The sequence below is a fragment of the Lynx canadensis genome, chromosome C2 (assembly GCF_007474595.2).
Source record: "Lynx canadensis isolate LIC74 chromosome C2, mLynCan4.pri.v2, whole genome shotgun sequence".
In the NCBI taxonomy this organism is placed as follows: domain Eukaryota; kingdom Metazoa; phylum Chordata; class Mammalia; order Carnivora; family Felidae; genus Lynx; species Lynx canadensis.
In genome coordinates, this window is record NC_044311.2 from 60,450,365 (window position 1) to 60,460,466 (window position 10,102).

A 10,102-nucleotide genomic window follows, 5' to 3' on the forward strand; every position below is an offset into this window, starting at 1 on the left:
AATAAAATTAAAAAAGAAAAAATTCACCATTGGCCTGTGGGACAACATCAAGCCTTATAAAAAAATGTGTAATTGGGAGTAGCCAAAAGAGGCAGATACAAAAAAATATATACATATAGAAATAAACACTAACATTTTTCCAAATTTGAAAAAAAAATTATAAACCCACAGATGCCAGAAGCTCAATGGTCCTCTAGCTTAAGAAATAGGCAGAAAACTACAATAAGGCACATCACACTGAAGTTGTTCAAAACCAGTGATAAAGAGAATATTCTAAAAACAGTCATAAAAATAAGACATGTATATACAGAAGAACAAAGATAAGAATGACTACATATTTCTTGTCATAAAAAAATGCAAACAAAGATGGTGGAGCCTAATACCTAAGGGGGAAAAAATGTTCAACTTAGAATTATATAACTGACAAAAATATCTTTCAGCAAAGGGCAAAATAAAGACATTCAGACTAACAAAGTCTGAAAGAATTAATCATGAGCAGAAATACACTACAAGAAATGTCAAAGAAAGACCTTCCAACAGAGGGGAAGTAGTACAAGAGGAAAATATGGATCTACACAAAGGAATTATAAAAAAGGGAAATGGTAAGTAATGACGTGGGTAAATGTATGGGCTTCTTTTCCTTATTAAAATATAAAATATAAAGATGAGAGGTTTTTCTTACTATTTAAAGCTCTTTAAGAGACCACTGATACCCAAGAGAACTGAAAGCATATATCAACAAAACTTGCACATAGATGCTTCTATAATAACTAAAATGAGGAAACCCAGATTTCTATCAACTGATGAATAAAAATGTATTTCCATACAATGGACTGTTTTCAGCCATAAAAAAATAAAAAACTGATTCATACTACAACATGGATGAATCTTAAGAATATTATGCTAAATAAAGAGGACAAATACAGAAAGCCACATATCATATGATCATAATGTAGGACATATCCAGAAAAGGCAAATCCATAGAGACAGTAAATAGTGCTTGCCAGGAGTCAGGATTTGGAGGAATAAAAAAGGACTGCTAATGGATACTGGGTCTCTTTTTAAGGTTCTGAATTAGATAATGTTTGCACAACTTTGTGACTATTCCAAAAATCATTGTATTGTACACTTTTGAAGGGTGAATTTTATGGTATGTAAACGAAGGTGGGTCAATAGTGCCCCCCGCCCAACACTTTTTTTAAGAACCAACCCCTAGTACCTGTGAATGTGACTTTATCTGGAAGTAGAGTCTTCGCAGATGTAATCAATTAAGGATCTCAAGATAAGATTATTCTGGATCTACAGTGGGCCCTAAATCTAATGACTAGGGTCTTTACATGAGAGAGGAGAAAGACATTTGAGACACTCAGACACACAGGAGAAGGCCATCTAAAAATGCAGGCAGAGGGGCGCCTGGGTGGCTCAGTCGGTTGGGCGGCCGACTTCGGCTCAGGTCATGATCTCGTGGTCCGTGAGTTCGAGCCCCACGTCGGGCTCTGTGCTGACAGCTCGGAGCCTGGAGCCTGTTTCAGATTCTGTGTCTCCCTCTCTCTGACCCTCCCCCGTTCATGCTCTGTCTCTCTCTGTCTCAAAAATAAATAAATGTTAAAAAAAAATTTTTTTTAAAATGCAGGCAGAGACTGGACTTATGCCACCACAAGCCAAGGAATGCCAACGTATGTCAGCAGTCACTTGAAGCTACAAGTGTGAAACAGGTTCTCTGAAGAGTCTACAAAAGGAAACAACACTGTTTCCCGACAGTTTATTAGTTTCTGACTTTCAGAACTATGACAGAATACACTTCTATTGTTTTAAGCAACCCAGTTTGTGATAAAATGTTATAGCACTCCTAGAAAACTAAAGCATAAACTCTGTATCGATTTAAATTACTATGTTTGGAAACAAAGACAATTGTTTCCATAAAAATGACAACAAAGGACTGTTAGATAACATATATGAAAGTAAATGTATGAAAACAATAGCACAAAGTTTTATAGGATATAAAAACTAAGGTTTTTTAAAGTTTATTTTTATTTATTTTGGGAGCGAGAATGAGAGCAAGTGGGGGGGGGGGCGGGCAGAAAGAGGAAAACAGAATCCCAAGCAGGCTCCGTGACCTCAGCACAGAGTCCAACATGGGGCTCGAACTCACGAACGTGAGATCATGACCTGAACCAAAGTCAAGAGTAGACACTTAACTGACTGAGCCACCCAGGTGCCCCAAAAGAAGTAGAGAATTGCAAGGTTCTTGTATTGGCTTGGATCGTGCTCCCAAAATTTCATGTCCTTCCTGGAACCTCGGAATATGACCTTATTTGGAAATAAGTCTATTACAGATTTAATCAGTCAATATAAAATGAGGTTATACTGGAGTAGCATAGGCCCTTAACCCAGTAGGACTGCTGTGCTTGTAAGAAGAGAGGAGACACAGAGACAGCCACACAGGAAAAATGCCATGTGACAACACAGGCAGAAACTGTAATGATGCAGTAAGCAACACCAAGGATTGCCAGTCACCAGCAGAAAAAAGCTAAGAAGAGTCAGGGAAGGTTTCTGACCAGACCATTATGGGGAACATGGCCCTACTGACACCTTGGCTTGGACTCCTGGCCTCCAGAAGTGTGAGAAAAGAAACTTCTATTGTTTTAAGTCACACAGTTTGTGGTATTCTATTACAACACCCCTAGGAAACTAAATACAGTTCTCACACTAGATGTGAAATCCTATATCATGAGGGAGACTGTGTTAAGTTAAAGATGCACATTGTAAATCCTTAAGGCATCACTAAAAAAGCACTCAACAAAATCCAATACCCATTTTTGTTAAAAACCCTCATAAAACTAGGAATGGAATGAAACTTCCTCAATCTAATAAAGGGCATCCATGATAAACCTATTGCTAACAACACATTTAATGGTGAAAGACGGAAAACTTTCCCCCTATGAGTAGAGTGGGAACAAGATAAAGTTATCTGCTATCAGGGCACCTGGGTGGCTCAGTCGGTTAAACATCTGACTCTTGATTTTGGCTCAGGTCATGGTCTCATGGTTCATGAGTTCAAGCTCTGCATCAGACTCTGCGTGGACAGTGTGGAGCCGGCTTAGGATTCTCTCTCTCTCTCTTCCCCACTCACACTCTTCCTCTCTCTTTCGCTCTCTCTCAAAATAAATAACTTAAAAACTTAAAAAAAAAAGATTTAAAAAAATTATATCTGCTATCACCACTTCTCATCAATAGCATACTACGGGAGCCAGCCAGGGAAATAGGTCACACAATAGAAATAAGAGACCCTACTTATATAATAAAGAATTAAAAATGTCTTTATTCACAGACAACATGATCATGTGTGTGTGGAAAAATGATAAAAGCCACCCCCCCAAAAAAAAAGATACTTAAGCTAATAACTAAGTTAGCAATATTTGTTGAGCAAGGTTCATTGAGCTTCCTGCTTCCAGATATAGGATCAATATACAACAATTATCTGCATTTCTATATAATAATGATGAACAACTGATATTGAAGTTAAAATAAAATAATACCAGTTAAAATAGCACCAAAAGCATGAAATACTTAGGGATAAATTGAACAAAATATGTTAAAGAACTGTATACTGAAAACTACAAAGTATTGCTGAGAGAAGATAAAAATGCAAGTAAATAAAGAAATAACACCTGCTATGGGGTATATCAATCTCCACCAATATATTAATATTAGTACTAATTAATACTACTATTAATTCCACTAATAAACTCAATATTAAAGTCAGTCCCTCCCAAATTGACTACAGATTATAATTATAAAATCAGGAAGTGCTATATTGGCATCAAGACAGGTGTGTCAATGTACAATGAGGAAACCTTTTAGAATCTCTAAAAGCTAGAAGGAGAATTTTATTTGAACCCCAGTTAGGACTGCTGCTGGGGGAACATACTCTTGACAGGGATGCAAGTACTCTAGAGAATGAATAGTTTTTATAGGGCTGTATACTTTCTACATCTTGTAAAACTCCAAAGTTTATAGATTAGCATATAGGCAGGAATCACAAATTCTATCACAGAGGAATTCAGGGAGGAACTCTGATCCATATCTCAAGGACAAGACGGTTTTCCTTTAGGCTATTCATTCACAAAGCAGATATACAGTGTCCCTGTGGTGGGCCATAAATCAGGCTTTTGCTTTGAACAAATTTATACACAGTCGTGTTGACTTAGAAATCAAAAATGGTTTTCCTTATATATCAGGCCTTTAAAAAGTTTTTCTCTCGTCAGGTGTCTGGCGTCCAAAAAATCAAGGAAACAAAATACAGATATGGACAGCTGATTTCTGACAAAAAGAAAGGCACTTCAGTGGAAAAAGAACATTTTTTTCAACAAAAGGTGCTGGAATAATTGACATGCATAAGCAAAAAAAATTAACTTTGAGCCATATTTATATGATAAAAAAATTAACTCAAAGGTGACCATAGTTTTAAATAAAAAATAAAACAGGGGCACCTGGGTGGCTCAGTCGGTTGGGTGTCCAACTTCGGCTCAGGTCATGATCTCAGGGTTCGTGAGTTCCAGTCCCACGTCGGGCTCTGTGCTGACAGCTCAGAGCCTGGATTCTACTTCAAATTCTGTGTCTCCCTCTCTCTCTGCCCTTCCCCCGTTCACACTCTGTCTCTCTGTGTCTCTCAAAAATGAATAAACGTTAAAAATTTTTTAACAAAATAAATAAATAAAGCTTCTAAAAGAAAAAAGAAAATTCCTGTGAATTTGAGTTGGACACTATAAGCACAATCCATAAAAGAAAATAATTGATAAATAGTACTACACCACTTTTAAGAGACTGAAATGACAAACCAAGGAGAGGAAACAAAAATCTTAAAAGCATATACCTTTTAAAAAATGACTGAATCCTTGAGCATACAAAGAACTTCAGAGTATATAAAAAACTTTTAAGACATCAATCCTAAAACAAGACAACCCATTTTTTTAGAAGATAAAAAAATTTGGACACTTCACCAAAGAATATATACTGATGACCAATAAGCACATGAAAAGATGCTTAAATATCATTAGTGATTAGAGAAATGAAAATTAGAACCCTAATGAGATGTCATCACCTACTTATTATACATAATCAGTAGGTAATGAAATATATATAAATATACATAAATATAAATATAAATAATACAAATATAAATATATATGTGTGTGTATGTACATATATATGTGTGTGTGTGTGTGTGCAAACAAACATACGGGTGCCCAGGTGGCTCAGACAATTAACCAACTCTTGGCTCAGGTCATGATCCCAGGTCATGGGATTGAGCTCCGTGTCAGGCTCTGTGCTGAGCATAAAGACTGCTTCAGATTCATTTCCTCTCTCTTTCTTTCTTTCCCTGCCTCTCCCTCTGCTTCTCTTCCCCACTTGCATGCACTCTCTCTCTCTCTAAAAAAACAAACAAACAAAAAAAAAGTTAAATATATAACTACTTCATGACCCATCCTTTCCCAGGTATTTCTTTACTCAAGAGAAATTAAATCAGATGTCTATATAAAGACGTATACATGAATGTCCACAGAAGCTTTATTGGTAAAAAAGAAAAAAAAAAAGAAAAAAAATCTGCAACTGGAAACAACCCAAATGTCCACAAACAGGTGACTGAATAAACTGGTATACCCATACAGTGGAATGGCACTCATTAATAAAAAGTGATCAATACATACTACAACACAGATGAGTCTCAAATAATTATGATGTTCAAAAAGGCAAAAAAGTATCTTATTCAATGGATGTGATCTTCCAGAAATGCAAACTACACCTTAATGACAGAAAGTAGATCAGTGGTTACCTAGTCAAGGAGGGAAGAAGAGGAAGGAATTACAAAGAAGCATGAGAAAACTTTCGGTGATCAGTATGTCTACCACCTTATTGAGGTGACGTTTTCATGGGTGCATATAGAAGTCAAAACATATTAAACTATATGATTTAAACAGGGAGAGTTTGGTGTATGTCTATTCTACCTCAGTTTTAAAAAGTCTTTGTACCTTTCTAAGTTATCGCTATGTGACAGCTGTGTATATAGTCTCCAGGGCTGGCTTGTTGGCCAGGACCACATCTCCTGACGCTACTCAGCTGCAGAAGATGTTCTTATTTGCAGCTGCATTCTGCTTCAATCAGGAATGAGTAGCTTCCTCTCCAGTCAGAACCACCCAGGAAAAACCAACCTGACACCCTGATCTTGGACTTCCAGCCTCCAGAACTGTGAGAAAATAAATTTCTGTTAAGCCCTCCATTCTGTGGTATTTTGTTATGCACCTCTAGCAAAATATGTAAGTATTGTCCTGAATGAACTACATAGAAAAAGTTTAGTGGATTTTATTATGTAATGTTTTAAAACACTTTTATGTAAAATAAATAAATAAATAAATAAATAAATAAATAAATAAATAAATAAATGCAGAAGTTTAAAAAAAAACACTGATCAAATCAGGCTCCTATCAATATGTAACTGAAATATCTGGATTGGGAATGTTATTATCAGGCCCCTTGCTCTCTATTCTCAACATTTATACATGCTATCTATTCTTGTCTCTTAGTGGGAATAAATTACTCAATCTGAGAGAAAGTCCAGGTAATAGAATGGACATCACATCCAGCAACCAAGACTCCCCATTTCCTCACCTTCATTTATTAAGTGACGATGGACAGTCCTTAACCTCTCAGAGTCTTGGCCACATACTAAAAATATCAGGACAGGAATTCCTATCAGAACTACTGCTAAAGCAAATGATTTGTTGGGAACACTTTCAGTCGGAATAGCCACACCACTATGTATGTTACCAAAATTTAAAATCAGACTTTTTAATAACTCAAGATCATATAAATGATTTTTATAATGACTTATAATAAACATATTATGTAAAGATCTGTAAGAAATACTTTCTATTTAAGAAATATCTTTCTTTGAAAGACTACAGTTTCTGTTAATGTTTGCTTTTATGCATCTTTCAATAAAGTTATATGGAGAAAAATGCATTTTTAAAATAGTGATTTAGAAATTCTCCTTAGTAATATTTCTAAAAACCACCATTCTCCATTCTAACCACAAAATACACACACAGTTAGCAAACACTGTCAGTGGATATTCAAAGATTTTATAGCATTTGGGGGCAGTAAAGGACTTTTGAGAGCATGCTGTTTTAACCTTAAAATAAAAAAATAAATAAATAAATTCCGGGGGGTGGGGGGTGGCAAATGACAAATCAGAGATATTCTGCTATACAAAAGAACCTAGTGTGATGTTCTAATCTACAGAGAATTCATAGAGCAGTGAAAAACCATATTTGTCATGAGAAAATGTTCAGATAAAGATGTTCAATTCTCACTGCCTCTAAAATAAAGAATTGTCTTACAGAAATTATCAAAATAGACTTTTTCCTTTGGTCATATTTTTTCCATTCAATAGAATTCACATTTGAAACATAGCATTTGGTGTTGTACCTGACCAAACATAGGTGTTTTTCTAAAGGCATCATTTTCACTTTTGTCATCATGAACACTATAAGTCCCATCCATTGTCATGTATGAGAACAGAAAGATAGCACCCATATCGATCCTATCCAGGCAGATAATCTTTTAAACTAATAATCTCCATTTTTATCCAGTACTATGTCATGTGTTTCCTGGAAGCTGTTAGTAATTACAGTATTTTATTCTGTCGCATGGGAAAAGCATGGAGTACAAACACTAAATGTATTAATGTGCAGTAAAATACGAGGATTGATAGCTAGTTCATTTTTCCAAGAATACACTTATATTTCTGATTAATGACTCTAACCTGACTAGTACTTAATGCCTTGGTGGGATGAACAGAGATGAAGTAATCATGAAAAACCATTCATTTCTCGGTTACTTCCAAGAAAAAGAAAAATTAAGTTCCGTGAATCACTGCTTCTCATAAATTTAGGTGGGGGAAAAAAAAAAAAACAACCTCTAGCTCAAATGCAGTATATAATGCAAGATCAGTTTTTTTTTTTTCCCATATAAATGTTACTTATTTCCTAACCCCTTAGAAATATTTGTGTCCATTAAATATTGGGTAATCCAGGAGACATTGTCTTTTCATTGCTCTGTGCAAATGTAACTACATACCTCAAAGATCTTAATATATCACTTTCTGGAGGTTTGTCTGTTTCTTTCTGTGCTCAACGAGAGGAAAACCCCTGATAATTGGAGGGGAAATGGTCTCCTCTTGAGTACCTTGAAAATCATCTGGCTCCATCAGGCATGATGTGATTTGATTTGCCAGTGATTCACTATAAAATCTACTGCAGTGAAACAATGTTCACCAACAACTGTGTTGTATTCGTAGGCAAACATTCCACATGACAACCATAATCATCTAAGTCTACAGAAAGCCTAGATTTCAAAACCCAACTGAACTTAAAGAATATAATAATGTACACTGACATTTTCATAAAGAATAAATCTATTTTATATTACCATAGTTATATCAGTGTACAGAGGAATTTCTGAGGCCAGATGGGCAGTTTTTCTTAGTCTACTATTCTTTTAATATCTGATCCTACTCTGAAGTAATATATAAGCCAAACTGTTTAAATTTTTTCTCTTCCCTTAGTTTATTTTTCAGAATTTATATACCATGTTAAAATAAACAGATTTCTCTAATACAAGTTTTTCTATTATTCTATCCATTCAAAAATTCTATAAGGTTTTAAAATGCATATGCTCTTATTTCTAAGAACTATGATTCCCTCTCAGGCTGGGTTTCCTCAGGCATTATTACAACTTTGCTTCTGTTGTGTCATACTTATAAGTACGTTAATCTCACTCCTGCTCCCATATACTTTACAAACAAACCATTATAAGTTTCCTTGGAATCTGTAAATGACTAGGTCCCTAATGAGAGATGAGAAAGAGTTGGCTTAGAGGGAGGAAGAAGTGACCCTACACAGATACACTGATTTGGAAAGAAAAAACCACCTGACATTTGGGGGAAGATAGGAACCTTTCAGGTAAAAAAACAAACCTACTTTATGTCTCAATTATTGGGATTGTGTATTAGTGGTAGCACAGTTCTATCTATTTAGACAAAGGTATATATTCTCGCCCTGAGTGGAAATAACTTCCCTTAGAAATTCAGATTCTAAAAAAAAAAAAATTAAAAAAAAAAAAAGGGGGGGCGCCTGGGTGGCTCAGTCGGTTAAGCGTCCGACTTCGGCTCAGGTCATGACCTCGCAGTCCGTGAGTTCGAGCCCTGCGTCGGGCTCTATGCTGACAGCTCAGAGCCTGGAGCCTGTTTCAGATTCTGTGTCTCCCTCTCTCTCTGACCCTCCCCCATTCACGCTCTCTCTCTGTCTCAAAAATAAATAAACGTTAAAAAAAAATTAAAAAAAAAAAGAAATTCAGAGTCTATGGAGGAAATCATATAGGAATGCTAGAGAAAAAGGGTAGGGGTGAAATTAAAAACAATTTATATATTAGTATTATCACTCATCTCTTAACCATGACTAGCGCATGCCACATTTAAGTGGAATAGAACCTCCCTAGGTGCCATTTCTAAGATGTTTTATTTAACTTTTTTAAGGTATATGCACTTGCCTTTGATAAAATGCAGATCATGTGACTGCAGATTCAGTCATGCTCAAATAATTCTTTTGTTTAGTGTGTTCTCCAAATCTTTGACATATTGCCATCGGCGGATATCAGGATTGAATGCATTAAAACCTAAAAATGTTAGATTCTGGCACTCAGAGTAGGTAAAGGCAGGTAAAGGGAACCCTAAACTAAAAAGCAAAGGAAAATGATATTAAAAGTCTATTATATTTCATGAATTATACAAATTGGCAACAATTATTTATACAAGAGTTCTAATCAGCTCTGCTGTAATCTGCCTCAATGACTCAGAAGGCCACTGATGTGTAGAAAGAAAAAATCACCAGCAATAACCAAACTATTGCAATTTCAAGCAAGTGTTTTTTCACTCTATGGTCTATGAACCACTTGTATAAGAATCTGGAACTGCCCTGTTTTTGTTTTTGTTTTGTTTTTAAATGAAGAGTCTTAGGCTTCATTCCCAGAGACCTCAAGTTTA